Raw genomic sequence first — 17,319 nt, 5'->3', positions numbered from 1 at the left:
TTGTAACACTCCTCATTACAACTAATGCAGAAACTACTTAATTACTTACCTACGTAATTGATAAAAATGAACACCTGCTCACGGTCAGAGGGTAAATATACCCCTCTAATGTTTCTATTAGACCGGAATGCAAAAAAAAAAAAAATGTGCGTGAAAAAGCAGTGTGAACACTGGCAGTGAATGATGTTAATACCATTTAGAACCCTTACACATGTTTACCACAGAAAGATGGAAGATTCCATCTGCATTCATGAGTTTCAATTTCTGGCAGGTCTGAAAATTTGCACCAGGATCACATTTTGTGTCGGGTTTCACGAGTTGAGCTTACGAGGTGATCTGCCAACAGCCAATGAAATGAATGACTAGTCTACATCATAATGTTTGATGAATGTGTTGCTATGCCTGCTATTACGATGATTATGTTTTCAGCAAGCGCAAGAACAGTATAATGAGAGAGCCAGGAAAGCAGAAAGATACAAGTGTAAACTTGCATACGAGTTAAAGTTGTAGGTTTATTCTTTCCCTTTTCTAATCCTTGTCTATGAACCGAAATTTGTTTTTACATACAATGAGGGAGGAACACTCAACAAAATTCACATACACTCTGCATGAAAAAGTTTACTAAAACAAACTTAATTGAATGAGTAGTAGAAATTGCGGTAAATTATTAAATGTATGTTCGGGGCAAAAATGATGAACAGTGTCATTTAGTCACGCCAAAGGGTTATGCAAATTGCTTCTCTTTAGGTGTACATTATTAACTTTAGATTTTGATTAAAGGGCCATTGGGAAGCCAAATAATTTTATTTTTAGTTTCCTCTTTGCTCTCTGAGGACAGAACAAACTGGGAATGTAGTGTCATTCTTTTTGCTGTCATTATATTTTGTAAATTACAAATACTTGGCTTGCAATGATTTGAATTTTTAAACATATTTCTTAGATTTTCTCTTTTTAGATTAATTGGATTTTGTGATGCGATTGATGTATATTTAATGCCCATAAGGGACTAGTGTTGGAAATTAGCTTCAGCTATAAACATGTAGGACATATGGCAATGCTATTGCAAATGTCAATGTTGTCTGTACTTTTCCCTTTTAAATAAACAGACACAATGAAATTAAATGCTAAGCCGTGCATTCATGACATATGATTTGACAGCACCTTCTCTGGTCCTCTGCCCTCTAGGGGCTGACAGAGATATTTCGAAAGTCCTGCTGATGCATTGGACAGAGGCTTATTGAGCTATTGAGGAAAGCATAAGAATTTCAGAGAAACGTGTCAGAGGGAACAGCGAGAGAACATCAAATTGATAGAAATAGCTGGCAGTTTAGACCGTAACGGTGGGAGAAATGCTCTGAAGATACTGCATGTTCTATGCTTCAGAAGCCGTGAACGGTAGCAAAATGGCCATCTCGATAATTTGGGTAATAATATTAACCCCATCTAAAAGAGATGAGACGGTACGATGTGGCTGGTTATACTGCGGGTGGGGACCCCCTACTGTGAGCAGTACTCATGCGTACCGCACGTTCTATTTTCATTCTGTGCGATCTGGATTAAGCATCATCATGACTCACTGGACTGTACATAAAATGTACATTTTGTGTGTAGAGATGAATTTTAATTCCATTTTAGTATGGTATAAATCTCACTCCCTTCAAAAAACAAACAAAAAACAAAACAACACTGAAATTCAATATTGTTTTGAGAGTGGCTTAAAACCAGACCTTTACCTTAAACAATTCATCTTGTAATTATACTGCATAGCTGTTTTCTTGGCCAGGTCTCCCTCAGAAAAGACATTTTCAATCTCAGGGGACTTCCTGGTTAAATAAAGTTTAAAAAAATATCTGTTTTCAAATAAATTATAATTTTTTTGACAATTCTGTAAAACTTTTTTTTTAAGGAATTGACCACGTTAATAAATCAAAAGTAATTCCATTGTAACTACTGTGTAATCAGTATGCAGTTGTGGTATATATTAGTGACATAGCAAAACAACCTTTTTCAATTTTTTGACATTCAGTTTACTTTTATTACAAAAATTCAAAATCCCATATGACTAAAATATACTGTGTTATTAAATGACAAATATAAACACTCCTTTTGGCAGTACCAGACTTTTGCATGATGCTGAAAAAATACATTTCAGAAAATAACATTTTTTCATTTTTTTGTGTATATTAGATATGCAAATATGTGAGCAAAAATATTTTTTAAAACTGTAATATAAATGCAGCCTCTCAGTTAGTTATTAGCATGCCGAGGAGATGGCTGTGTCTTTGGCCGGGCTTTATATTTTGATTGACAGATGTTCCATCGACTCTGTCATTATTAATCACTGAATGGCTCAGCGCCGCGTCTGCGGACAGACCTTCAGCGGCTGTGACGGGACGCGGGGTAGCGGTCCCGAGAAGCCGGTTTACGCCCCCCGCAGGTTCACCTTGCTAAAAATACTCCCCGATGAATAATGCAGCGCGCCGATAAAAAAAAACCACGCTAAACAATCTGTTACACGTGTTTCTCTTTACTACCTCGTGAAAGTGACTGAAGACATGGGTGGTGTGCGGGCCGTTCGCTTTCAGGGCAAACAGTTCACTTTTCAGAAGGACGGCTTCCTTTGTGATTGGAATCGTTAAAAAAAGGGAGAGGGACAGGGTCATTTTGTGGACACATCTTTGACAGGGCAGCTACGTTTTGGTCAGTCTGAAACCCAAATGCATGCCTAGGTGCGTGCTCACCTACACACACACACACACACACACACTTCACCAAAATCTGTATCTGACCACATTCATAAATGTTTTAGAGGTGTTGTGTAGACATTTCATGAAGAAATAATGCTTCTATAATATAGCACAGAAGTATCAGACAACCATCTACAGCCTGTCTGTCAAATTGATATGTGTCTTGTAATACTCTCTATCTGCATTTTCTCCAGTCAAACGGTGTGTGTTTGTGGGCTGTGTGTGGCTGTGTGTGTGTGTGTAGTTTTGTAAGTGAATGGGAAAGAGAGATATTATGAGTGTGAATATTTTTATTAGCCGAGAAGTGTGGAATAAAATGGAATGACTCTAGAATAGACAAAGATTTTAAATAAATAAATACCGGAGCAGAGGGATATAGGGATAGGAGTCTGTCAATCATTTAAACATGAGGATCCCCCCTGGAAAGAAGAAACACATCTGTTGTCGGAGTCTGCGATGTTTCTCGAGGAAGTTGTCCATGTTTGGTAAAAACTGTAGGGAGTGATGTCATCAGACGAGGGGCATTTCAGTTTTTTAAAGGGCTTTGATGTCCTGCTTCCTGGCAATCTGCCGAGGCATGGGGGGGGGGGGGAGAGGGGGGAACGGAGAGAAACGAGAGGGAGATAAATGGAGCTCCTCTGCAGTGCGAGGACAGGCAGAGAAGACTCCTGTCTCTGAGAGAGAGAGAGAGAGAGAGAGAGAGGGAGGGAGAGAGAGTGAGAGAACGCAGCGGAATCCCGTATCCTACTCCGGCTCCATGTTTTCCGGCGAGCCGGGCTCTGTGGAACTCATCGCCAGCCCGCTCCTTCCCCACTGCTGCAGTAGAGAATCTAACGCTCTCCTGCAAAGTGGTCCTGGGGAAAGCACAGCGTCCTGAGCTCTTTTTTTCTTTCTTCCTCTTTCTTTTTTCTTTCTTTCTTTCTTTCTTTCTTTATCCCTTTCTCTGTGTTCTGGGGGCTTGGATAAAAAGAAAAGAAAAGCAAGATCTGGCAGCAGACCCTGTTCATATTTACAGGAAGCCAGGAAGACAATCCTCTTTCATGATTATTTTGTGCTTTTCTGTCACTGCATGAGGAAAAGGCATCCCATGTAATCAGATGTCCCCATCATATAGACACCCTGCCAGGTAAGTGCATGGTGGATTATTTGATATATTACCTTTACAATTTGGATATGGCAGGTGAATGGCCAGAGTTGTTGCTTCACATTTTTCAGGCAACAAATTGTTCTTTGAATCCTCTATTGAGACTCTTGCTCCTTACTTGTGCTGCAACATTCTGACTGAAATGCGACTGGACAGGCAGTCAAGGTGCTTGAAGTTGTAGTTATCGAGCCTCAAAAGCTGCATCTGGCGTTGGCATCCTAAGGTCCTGATTTTGAGTGAAAACCCTGCCATGCAATGATTGAGGCATCTCACTGAGATTGCAGATACTTCTAGTTTCTCAAAAGGTAAAACTGAAAAGGCAGCAACCTGTGTTGTATCCACAGGCGTTGCAAACCCAAGAGGGATCAAAATGACAGTCACAACTTTAAGTGACTGAAGTAGGACCTGCATGCTAGGCAAGCTGGAGATGCTGTATGTTCATGTTCTTTAAATGCTACAGTATGCTACTGGCATCAGTTAACCTGAAAAAACCTTTGCAGATATCTCTCTACCTTGTTAGATTTTGTAGTGCCAGATATTTTTCAAATGTGGTAATTGAACAGTTGTGGAATAATGTTGCCTAGCAATATTCATATTCACAGTCCCCTGGATTAAGTAGGGAATGGACTCTCCCTTTTGAGTGGCAAACAGTGCAGCCCTCATCAACAGAGTGCAGACTGCAGTGGTCCAGCGTACTTCACAAAGTGTGAAATATCTGTCTCCTGTAATCTGTGTGTGTGTGTGCGCGCGTGCATGCGTGCACGTGCCTGTCAGTGTCTGGGTGAATGAGTGTGCTGATGGGACACATCTGTGCACATCTGGAGCTGGCTAAACTAAAAAAAAATGATTTTGTTCCCACACATACTCCGTCACATGCCCCTGAGCCCCTGCCGCCCTGGCGTGTCTGTCCCAGCGTGGAGGTGATGGAGATTGATGTCACTAACAAGCGGTCTATCTGGGTATCCCCCTGCACGTCTCCACCATCCCCATTAACTGAGGCTCAGGCACAGAAGCACAGCAGCATCGGAGTCAAAGCTCTGCATGCACTACATGCACTGCAGTGAAATTCTTTGGAGTGATATTGGCTATGTATTCCACTCCTAGAAGGAGCTCTAGACCTTTTGCTTACTTTCTTGTGCATGGACTAATGATCCAAGGACACACAGCTGGCCAAGAAATAGCTGAGCAGCCAAATGTCCAAATACCATTGCTCCCCTAAAATTGGGGGACTATATATAAAAAGTTGGATATTTCCTATACTGATAACCCAGTGTGGATGTGAATATTGCTCAAATTAAAGCTGACAGTCTGCACTTTAATCTCATATTCAGTGTTTCATTTTAAATCTGATGTGCTGGAGTACAGAGCCAAAACAACAGAAATTGCTTTAGTTTTCTTGAGTCTTACAGGCCTACACACTCAATCCTGCTCTTCTGATTCAATTTCTGTGGATGCATATTCTGGCCTGACTGTAATCTACCTTAGTCCGCTTTGGCGGACAAATAACATCAAATATGATTGCAAACAGTTTTGTGATTTCCTCAATCACCAGATTCACTGCAAAAGACATAAAGTTATTTATTATGGATATGACTTCTTCTCTGAGCCTGTTATTATTTAACAAATAATCAGGTCTGTTATCTTCAATCAGGAACAAAAACACAAAGGAAAATTCTACTACTAATAACATGAAAAGTACTTGCTCAGATATTACATTGGGGAGACATTACATAGGAGACTAAATCAACATTTGAAAGGCACATTTTAACATCCATATAAAGGAAGTGACTTGCTCATTCCCAACCTTTTATGTGAACAGAATTTGAATTGAATATTAAAAGCCAGTTACCATATTAGAGCATGTGTTGATGAGGGTGAGACTGGTGGGCTGTATGCTTGCAGTATTAACAATATTAGAAAATATCTTGTGACTGACTGATCTTAAACTTTTAACCATAAACTTTTCATCTAGGCCAGAAATCCATAATATTGGCTTTTTCATTTTGTCTGTGGTTCCAATTTCTTCTTTATTTAACCATGTGAGTGTTTGTATGTTCACATTTGCCATGTGCCACTGTAATTTTGCCACTGGCAAGATTTGAAACATTTTAGCAATTGCCATGGTACTGGACTACCACATGACCTACTCTGCTTTTGACCAGTCTGTTAAGGGTGGATAATTTTCCTCTCCTGACAGAAATGAAACTACGAATATAAACTAGCAAGACAGCATTGCTAGCCAATAACTAGAATGTTACATTGCATACAGTAGCTGGTCTTTGTACTGTATGCAATGTAACATTTTTGTTATCTTGATAGCTACTATTATTAATATAGCAGGCAGTTTGAGAGAGTTAGCCAGTCACCTATCAACATTTTTGATGCATTCAAAACATATTTGCTTTCAAGCTCCTCAATATTGTCTCCAATTTCTAATCATTATATATTTAGCAAAAGCAAAAATGGTCTACCTAAGTTTTTATGTTGACAGTTAATATACATCTACCAAGAAATAAAATGAAGCTAGGTAGCTAATGGCATTTTCAGGGTGTCTGACTATATGCAGTATTGGTAGCTAGGCAGCCACCTTGTGAGTATTTGTGTAGCTTAGGGAAATTGCGTTGCAATGTAGTACATAATCTACCTGGTTAGTAATGATCCTTGTGATATGTACATGAATAATTTATTTACAATAAACAGAATGATTTTAAAGCACTAAATATAAATATAAAGATGGTACAGTAGTGGTTTTTGCTCATTATTTTTCAAAACTGTTCTAGTGGTCCAAGGTGCATCCTATGCAGTGCTAATCTTGCAAAATAACCTTTGCTATGAATCATAGCTACTTTAGTGCTGCATATCATTGTGTAGGATTGTTAAAGTATACTATACTAAAGGCAGTGTCACACAGCTACATACATCCTATAAACAGTAGAGCATCTCACATGCAGATGCAATTTGTTTTGTAGTTTCATACATTAAACATTTCCCAGCTGTTTCTCAGTCTCATCCAGCATGTTTTTGATGATCGAGACTGGGAGCAAATTTGTCTCAAATTTGGATGAAATCTATTGTTGTGCCGAAGCACTACAACATGGCCAAACATGCACTGCATCTTCAGGACAGGCAGAAATCCAGTAGCACACACAAATGGTGGCTATTACAGGAGAAGCTGAAGTAGAGCCGTTTTCAAGCAAGGGACGGAGGTTTTTGTAAGTGCCCTTGAAAAAAGAAAAGGAAGTTACTGGGTAAAGAAAGCGTGTACTACAGGTGGGGAAATAGTGTGAAATATTGCTGAAGCTCTTTGTGAGTACTAGCAATGAGCGACTTTGTTAATTCAAAGCATTAAAATAGAGACCGCAATAAAAGACTCACACCAAGCTTTAAATAATAGCCAAGGGAACAGCATGCACCAGGTCTTCATTACCTTGTCATGCCTCAGGCATTTTTCATTCCAAGATGAGGGTGTGAACGCTTGCTTTAGATGAAAGCATGGCTCTTTTAAACTATGTAATTTTTTAAATAATAAAAATGGTTTCCTCTATTTAACCGTTATACACCTAAATCCTTCATTCTTGTATAATATACTACGATATTATTTCAAAAGTACAGGATAGCAGGAGTACAGGGGCTCATGCTATAATATATATAGCTTGTGACTATAGAAAATATCAGTTTGTATATTGATGGAACATCTGGAGACTGCAATCAACCATATTGTGTGTATGATATTGAGCTCTCAACCAGAAACGATTGAATTCAAATTACCCATTGGTTCAAGTGTGCTTGCATGTAGATCGATCCCTTACATTTATAAATTAACATCATTTGCAACAGCTTCATTAAAAAACAAACTTTCTAAATGATTTTTTTTATACCATCACAGAAATGTACAGTTGATTGAGAATGCTATCCAATGGTGTGAAAACAACTCAAGTTATTATTGTGCAGTATATTAGTACACATCAAGAGCAGGGCATTAAAGGGACGAAAGATAATGATCCTTTAAAGCAAAAAGACAAAAAAGAGACCATTGAGATTTTGTATCATTTTCCTTTCATGTTGTTTTTAGAGAAGGCACGGAGTTCCTCCTCCTTTAGTTGAGACATATTGGAAGAAACTGTACTTAATGTGCTCTTTCAGCATAATTTCACAAAAAAGGAATCTTAAGCATCTGCTTCTGTCCAATGATGAAAGTTAAACCATTTTGTGACTGGCTGTGGCACCTTTAATTTCAGTTACACCTTTGATAAATTTCTCTGTTAAATACAAAATGTAATTATAACTTTAGTACTATTTAGTTCCAGAATCTATGCCTATAGGTGTTGTATGTCAGTTGGCTCATGATTTTCGTATTAACAATGCCGAGACATCATGTTGCTTTGAGCTATATATTATGCGAGATAATTTTATGCCTAAACGACATCTGCACAATGGTTACATTGGTGTTTCATAACAGTTGTTTGAGTAAATTACATGTGTAAAATGCCTAATGATGTTATAGCTAATAAATTAAGTCTGTAGACTGTACGTTCTTGATACTTCCTGGATTTAATCAAAATTTAACCTGAACCTTTACTTATTATTAAATGCGAGTGTTAGTTTTTAACTAACGTCACAGTTTTGAAATTTCAGCAGTAATCACCAAAAATGAGAAGAGCCCTACAACATCTTATTGGGTCAGTCAGCATAATTACTTTCTGCCATCTAATGCTTTCGATGTACTTACAGTACACCTTCCCTTGCTGGGCTCTGGGTTTGCATTGCGGAGGAGAAGAAATTTTACAAACTTTACCTCTTGAAGCACTGACCCGATTTTGACAGCAATTAGCCTCTCCCTACCCTTAATCACCACATCATTTATTTCAGATGGAGATTTACATTGTCTTTTCTCTATGAATGTTTCCCTTCTCTGCATGACTTTATGGGGGGGGGGCAAAATGAGTTATATCATAAATTTGAGCTTGTTCCACAAGAAGATCAATCACTGATCCCTGTGCAGTTCAAACTGTCACCTTCTTCTTAGCTTTAATCCAGGAGGGACTTTTACTTTGGGCATGAATATTTTATGGGCGAGCAGTATAACAATATTGATAGGCTGTCAGAAATGTACATGCTTGTATTAGAATTCTAGCTGTAGGTCTGCTCCTTGGCTTGTTAAGATATCAGGTTGGCCTTTTTATGAAAAATATGAGCCTGTATGCATGTGACAGCCTGTATTTTAAATACTAAAGAAAACCTCATTTGTTTTCTACATTTTTGAAAAATTTAATTCCCATTACCGATTACTTAATGTAATGAGAATGTAACCTATCTCATCCTCATTCATGCTCATACACATTCACTCTCACGTCTCAAGTATTTTAAACACATGCATAAAATCAAAACAAAGAAGCGCATGCACATGCAAGCACAGCCATACAAACATGTATAATTTTAGATGTGTGCACACAGGTGCACGCGCACGCGTACACGAACACGTACACACACACAATGCAGCTTGCACTGAAGGCAATATTGAGTTTTTTGTTTTTTTTTAACAGAGTAGTGCCATCACGGACACTAAATAGCTGTGGTGGCTGACATGTCTCTGAGCGAAATGTGTCAAAATAACAAACTGTCTTTACAAAAGCAAGAAGACCCCAAGGCCTATTGCGAGTTGTGCCTTTGACTTTTAGTGCAACACACAGAGGGCCGGCTTTTTAGAGGTTTACAAAATAAGAGCAGCTGCAACCGGCACAGTGGGGAAAAGCACTTGTCACTGAAGCTGTTTTACCGCTGGTGAATTATGCAAAACCCTTACCAATCCTGTTGGAGATGACAAGCTAGCCGGCTATTTAACAAATACCACTGTCAGGATTAAAAGAGGGGGAGTACCCATGAACACAGCTGAAGTTAATAGAGGAAAAAAGTCAACCAAGTAGCCTGTAGTGCATATTTGCATATTCTGTCTTTTGCTAGCTCACAAATTCTGGCCACCAAACTTGCCATATCAGTGGTTGCTGGGAATTAATCATGCTTACACATACACACACACACGCATGCACAAACACGCTCACACACACAAACACAAACATACGCACACGCACACACACACAACACACACTAATTCATGGTCAACACTATGCAATGAAAATTAAAATATATGGTAATAAAAGGTGATAGACAGATTGTGGCTGTGCAGTAGCTGCATGCTGCTCTTGTCAGGGAGAATCTCTTCTGAATCTCTGATAGCGTTGGCTGTGTGATGTTGGTGCTGACAGCTGCCCTTCGCCTCTCACTTCTGCAGGGATTAGGCCTGAGCTAACCAGTCCATCTTTCGGCCTCTCTTAATGGCTAGTCCCAACTGTACCCTCTCCCCTCGGCCTTACTGATTGGCCTGAATTCTGCACTCTGTCATTTGCCACACCTGTCTTTAAATCTTTTAAGCTTGACCTCCCTCTTATTGGATGAACTAAAGCCCACCCTACACTTTGCCCCTCCCACCCTTGGTTCTGCCCCTGTGTTTGTAAGAAGTTTGTTGTTAGTTTTATAATAAAACGCAAACTATATATATACCTCAGGAACCTGACTATAACAATAATGGTGGCAAGCCACAGTTGGGGCCTCTTAGGCTTATTTTATTTCTAAACTTTGTGCAGTTGTGGCCACCAGCAAAAAAGCCAAATCTTTACAAAGAGAATAAGCCTTCTTATGCAGCAAGGACTGCCTTAGTGTTTAAAAGTGTATGTATTACCAAAATTGTTTTTTATTTTAGCATTAAATAAAATATTTAACAGATTAACAGATTTTTTCTTTTAATATGAGAATGTGAGTGGCAGGGGTGGAACTAGGGGGCAGGAAATAATAAGACCTAAGATCATTGTAAAATGTTTACCTGTAAGCCATACCTGTTTCTTTTAATTTTGAATTTGCAATTTGCATGCTTAAACTAAGGGTTTAGAAGGAGTTTCATATAACAAAAGAAATCACATGGGTACTTCCCATCTGTGTCCATCTATGCCTGGATGGCGATACGGACAGTTCTCAAGCATAGTGAACTGATGAATGAATGAATGAATGAATGAGTGAATGAATGAATGAATGAATGAATGAATGAATGAATGAATGAACGAATGAACGAACAAACAAATGGCCACTCAGCCGTGCTTTAAACCGTGGAAATGTTCTTGACACAAGTTAAGTCAAGGTGGTCAGTAATGCATTCAGTAAAGAGATCAAGGTGGTCAGTAATGCATTCTGTTCATGTAAGAACTAAAATAAAATAATAAAAAAACACCCTGGTTGTGTTTCATTGTTGTCCTCGGGCATTCTGCTGAGGTTTAAATTCTTTTGCTCTTTTGCAATGCATCGTGGGCTACCCTCCCTTCCTGTTTCCATGGAGACACAGGAGCCATAGCCTCTATCTCTAGCATCCCCCCCCCCCCACTCCATAATGCTCCAAACACTGTCACTTCTTTGGACTCACCAGATCACTGCGTCTGTCTGTGGGCGTGAGGGGGTGTGTTTATTAGCGTGTGCGGGAAAGACAGTGAGAGGAATAGACCCAGAGTGTAAACACGGGCAGAGCCGAGGAACGGTTCAACGATGTAGCCCGTTTGCCTTTAACGGTTCTGTACTTAACGTTTGTTTTTCTCCCGGGCACTCCCACTCACTAACATCTGTCCCCCTTTTTCAGCCAAGACTGCAAGATCTTAGCATCTGTCAGATTTGTCAACATTCTGAATAATTAACTGACACATATTTTTTTAGCTACTTTGAAAAGAAAAAAAGAGCTTCCAGCAGACAATAATGTGCTAATAATTCTGCATTGGATAGATGACACAAGCGTACTGAAGAGGTTTTTTGGCCGTATTTTTCACTGGTTTCATTGGGTAGGAGGGAAAAAGCATCTGAATCATTTAGTGAGTCACAGTTTAGTTTCTGCTTCAGCACAATGTGGTAAAAATGCATTAAGGCTTTAAACTTTTGTTACAAATGTGTATGATTGTTTCATTTGGTTTTGACAAGTGTAAATGAAGCAATTATTATTTGTATCTGCAATGACAATAGCACAATAGGTGCTCACTTCGGCCAACCAGCCCATTTTAGCTGATGACACCTGTGCTGGCTTCCAAACTTTTACTTTTTCCTCTTCTTCCTCTTAATAATAATAATAATAATAATAATAATAATAATAATAATAATTTCATTTGTGCAGTGAAAGGGGGGTAACTCACATCAACAAGCATTGCATTGTTGTTAACCTCTTCAGGTAATGACTGCGGTTATACAGATGGAAAACAGTTTGTTAGGGGCTGTTTTTCTTAACAAGAGGGTTGTATGTTTCTGTAACTTTGCACACAGAGCCTAGCCTGAATGAGAACAGGGATATGTGAATGGGATAATGTGAAAAATATGAGCTGTTTCTGCTGCGGGATCCTTAAGGGATAATGTCCATTCATTTAAGGTTCACTGGGCACCCAGAAAATTCCACAGCAATTCCACAGCAATGCAGTACACCTTTGATGCACCCGTATAATGATCAGACTGTGGTCAGTTAGTCTAAAGCCATTCATCTGTCCAGGAATTGTGTATGCTTTCAGTCCAGTAGCTGATTTGCCCTTGAGCAGTGAACACATGAATCCTGAATTGCCCCACAGTATCAAACAGGAGAATTTTAAACCAGGTAAATTGACCTTGCTGTAAGCATCTGTTATGCCATCGGACCATGTAGTGGAATCATTTCTCTTCTGCCGGTTAGCCAATGAGGCCGTCGGTCCGCCCCTGTGCATCACAGCCAAACGTCGGCGGCCATCATGGGAAAACACAGATGCTCCGCCTTCTGCTGTGTTCTGTACAAGAATTCAATATCCTCCAGGTGATTGGTGTAATGAAGGGCAGCCTGAGAGGCCTAGCTGTTGCTGTTGCCCAGCCACTGGAACATCTCTGAGTTCTACAGGCTAACCAGATGGTCAGCTCCTGTGTTCCTCCCATCCTTTCTAATCATCCTAACACTGGATGTTCTAGTTGGTGACAGGAGCGTCAGTCCCATATTACATTACAGAACATCTAGGGGTTTGCAACTTGCCCATGCTCCTTCATGAATATTCATTGGAATAATCAAGCTGAAATGTTTTGGCTTGAGTGACAGGGAGATTTTATGTTAAGAATATGGAGCTGAGTATCTGATGAGTCAATCGAGTTTGGTTATAACCCAACTCAGCTGGAAGCACAGCTGGGATCTCTAATTCGGTAGGGGGCCATGTCAGAAGAAAGTGAATTAAAGGGGAAATATCAGAGTGCAGGACTGAGCTAAAGAAGAAGATGGTCAGTAAAGAAGGTCAGGAACTCCAGACACAGGAAAGAGAAGAGATGCATTCGTTTAAACTGAGCTCACTATCACTGGAATGACCACTGTTCACGTTCATTTACTGTATACATTAAATTCTTAAGAGAAAGCGAATTAATGAATAATATATGTATTGAAATACTTTCAAATGAACTACAATTGTTTAGAGGAAAAACAGCTTAAATAAGGGCATATTCTGTGCTGGATTTTTTGTCTCCTATAATGGAAGGCTGTATATGAAATTTGTCTGTTTACACTGCGTGACTGTTGAGTAATACATTGACAGAATTAGCTCCAGTCCAAGTTGATGGAGGCATAAGATTGCTTGTACTGTGAACTCTGTATAAACCCCCTGTTATGCCTCACCATTTACTGAAAGGAACAGTAAAATAATGACTCTGTGTTTCCCTCCAATGAAATACTTTGATGTCTAAGCCCTCCTTAACCTTTCTAACCAGTGAGAATTCCAAGGCCTTCCAGGTGAAGTGTGTCAGTCTATGGGAACCAGTGTGGACCCAGACAGCAAAGGAAAAGATCTGCAATCTCAAACTTCACACAGTTATGTACAAGACTACATTATAATAAATGCACCTTCAGCTCACTGTGGTACCTGAAATTCTCAAGTACCTGATAATGGTTTTTACCTCACTGTCTTAACTCAAGCAATCTGCAGACTGAACATTTGTCTTTCAATTCCCCCATACCCTCAATCGCAAAGAAAGTTGTACTCTATGAATCGTGTGTCAATTTTAAATGGTGATACTTATCCCTTTGGTATGTACCAGCAGACCGGTGTGTCCATTCTTAGCTTTGACAAATCCAGGCAATTTTTATACTAGAACATTCTGAATGATGATGTGACACTCCCTGCTCATGTTAACGGCTAGTGACTAATACAATTGGTACAAAAATTGATTTTGGGTTCTTTTTCCCCCACTGTGAAAGAGCAATTGACAAATTCTAGCAGTAGCGCATGGCAGTGATGAATTGAGGCATGTCCAATTCAATTTCAGTAATTTTGTGACTGGAGACTGTAGCTGTACAAGAGGTTGGTTTAAGAGGAATAGATTACCTGAGGGTATGGTGGTTTGGCTTTATTTTGGCCAATCAGATATATGAATCAATAGTCATAGTTTCGTCATGTCTGTTTTGTCATGTCTGATATACTTGTCCAGAAGATACCACATTCACATTTATATACTTCTTCAGGCAAATTATGTTGTCAAGATAGCCTGTTATTTAGAGGTGGTTAAGATGTGATGTTAGTTGTTTAATTTGTGTATTTTCATCAGAGCAGGTATTAAGCCGAATGCTTTGATTTATTATTAGTAATTTCTTTCTATTTTATTACAAATTGTAGTGCTTAAGCTTGTTTATAGACTGTCCTACTTTTTGAATTTACCAAACTATTTAAGTGTCACAGTACATATTCTCCAGTTCAATTATGTTTCGCATTTGTGATGCTCTGCAAGCAGCTCGGCATAGCTGTCAACCGAACCCATAAAAACCCAAAGTAGCTTTTGCAATTATGCCTTATCAATATCGAGCTGTAATGCAGACGAGCATTAAAGTGAAACAAATCACTTTTCATGATAAGAAATCAAAATGCTATCAGAATTAGACAAAAAGCTATGCCTCAGCACTAAAGAATAAAATCAGGAAAAATACTGTGTTTGTGTGGCAGAGCACTCTGTCCCAATACACTGTGCAGGGGAATTTGTGCATTGCTATTTCTCTTTTTCTATTAGTTTTTGTTAAGTTTTAATACCACTGGTGTAAGCATCATTTGTCCTTATTAGAATCGGGGGTCTGTTTTCATGAATATTTGCATTCGCAAAAACTTCAGAGATGTAGGGGTATCACATATACAAATATGTAAAATAACGCATTCCTTGCATGCACACAACATGCTTGCCTTTTGCATATCCATGTGTGTTTGCATCTGTAGGTATGACTCCAGACATGCTGAGCTAAGCCGAAGAATGTTTTATTATTGAGTCTTTTGCTAGCCAACAGAGAATTGAGGTTAAGCTCAATTTTGTTTTACCATGCCAGACATGTTTGGGATTTCACTAGTGGGGTCACATGACATCTGGAATGGAGTATACCAAGCCTGTGTACCTATTCATGCTGTATGCGTGGAGGGAGATGGACTGAATGTACAGGATAGAAATAAAATCCATTTCGGTCTATCAAACATGACAAGGGAAATTCAAGCCAAGGTGGGGCTTGTGCAAAATACGTAGTTGCACAGTATATTGTTCATCATGTTAAATAATGAAAAAGAGTATTTGTATTGGTTTTTGTAAAAACCACCTGCCATGATTGGATAATCACCTTTAGGGGTGGGGACCACTGAACATATAAGAGACCTGTTTTTGCTCTATTGGTAGGAGGCCCTGCCAAAGAGTATGGTGTTATGCTTCTCTCAACAGCAGTGAAACAAAAAGAATAACTGGAAAAATGTAATCTTCCTTCATGTACATCTGGAGTATGTACTTTTCTTTATTATTGTTCTTATTTATTTATTTTCTTGCTTTTTATTTTATTTTTCTCCTTAGTGAATCCAAAGTGTACTTTATTTATGTATATGTGTATGCAAAGCAAAGCCCTGTTTTCCTGCCCAATCCCAACTGTGGACTTTTTTTCCCCCATTGACTGGAACTGACAGTGTGGCATAATTCCTATATATTATTTGATATAAAGAATCTGTTTGAAAAGGGTGAGTTGTGGTGAAATAAAAAAAGTCATATATGCAAAGAAAGAAAAATATATGGTTACTCTGCATTATGAACACAAATACATTTCTGCTGGATAACGGATCACTGAAAAGGAGATGTATGTTTAGAAAGCAGATTTTGAAAACAGCGAAAACCCAATTGCCATTGAGAGTAGCCTATTTATAGATAAGTTAACTGCAATTCAAGTATCAATTCCGATGAAAGAATCTGACTTCTTTAAATTGATGTAAGTTACCATAGAAACATTTCAGTTTAACAACCTTCATGCCCTATGCGTTAATATCTTCGAGGTTAGGTTCTCTCTTTCTTCTCTCAAAATCCATCAAACAGTCATGTTTGATTGCTTGTCTATCCAATGTACTAAAACTTTACAGGTTTGCATTATTTAAGCCACTACAGACAGCACAAGGTTCATGTGTTTGAGCTAAGAGCTGGTCTGGGTGAGTTCAAATGCAAATTAATTGTTTAACACCAAATTACACAACAGTATGTGACCAAAAGTATCTGGACACCCCTTGGTTTGAGGCTGTTTTTCATGGTTTGGGCTAGGCCTCTTAGTTCCAGAGAAGGCAAATCTTAATGCAATGACATTCTAGGCGATTCTGTTCTTCCAACTTCATGCTGACAGCGAGGCACACAGTGAGGTCCATGGTTTTGAAATAGTTTTGTCAAGATCAGTGTGAAAGAACTTGACTGGCCTGCACAGAGCCCTGACCTCAACCCCATCTAGCACCTTTGGGATCAGTTGGAAAGCCAGCTGTGAGCCAGGCCTAATTGCCGGACCTCACAATCAGTGCCCGACCTCACAAATGCTCTTCTGGCTGAATGGAAACAAATCCCTGCAGCAATGCTCCAACATCTAGTGTAAAGCCATCCCAGAAGAGTGGAGGTTGTTATAGCAGCAAGGAGTAGAATAACTCTATATTAATGCCATTATTTTGGATGAGATGTTGGATGTCAGGTGTCCACATACTTTTGGACATGTAGTGCACCACACCAAATTTTACATGCTTTCTATTACACAGCCCAACCTGTATTGACGTGAAAATATGCAAACAAATACGCCGTTTGTCCAATACAGAAAACAAAATGCCCTTTGTGTACGCATAAGTCTCAGACAACAGTGAACATAAATAGGATTAATCAATGGTATGATATCATGAATGTGCTGTTAATGATATTCTTATTGCTTTCACTATGTAGTTATGAGAAACACAACATTGCAACACTGGTGTCATGCCTAATGAAGACATGTAATGCATAATCATAATTAAAATGAGAAAGAGAATTAGACTGGAGGGGTGTGCAATGTTCTTTTGCTTTGTTTGAGCAAATAAATTACTAAGAAAGCAGAAT

General features: G+C 39.0%; 1 protein-coding gene across 1 annotated transcript in view; it reads left to right on the top strand.

Moving 5' to 3' along the window:
- Positions 1-3,810: 3,810 nt before the first annotated feature.
- dlgap2a (discs, large (Drosophila) homolog-associated protein 2a) overlaps positions 3,811-17,319 on the top strand; it is a 150,413-nt gene continuing 136,904 nt past the window's right edge. Inside the window, exon 1 of the mRNA XM_064332831.1 lies at positions 3,811-3,873. The gene's annotated coding sequence lies outside the window, so the exon portion shown is untranslated. The remainder of the gene's footprint in view (positions 3,874-17,319) is intronic.

This window comes from Anguilla rostrata, chromosome 1 (assembly GCF_018555375.3).
Source record: "Anguilla rostrata isolate EN2019 chromosome 1, ASM1855537v3, whole genome shotgun sequence".
NCBI lineage: Eukaryota > Metazoa > Chordata > Actinopteri > Anguilliformes > Anguillidae > Anguilla > Anguilla rostrata.
This window is presented reverse-complemented; position numbering and strand designations above follow the sequence as displayed.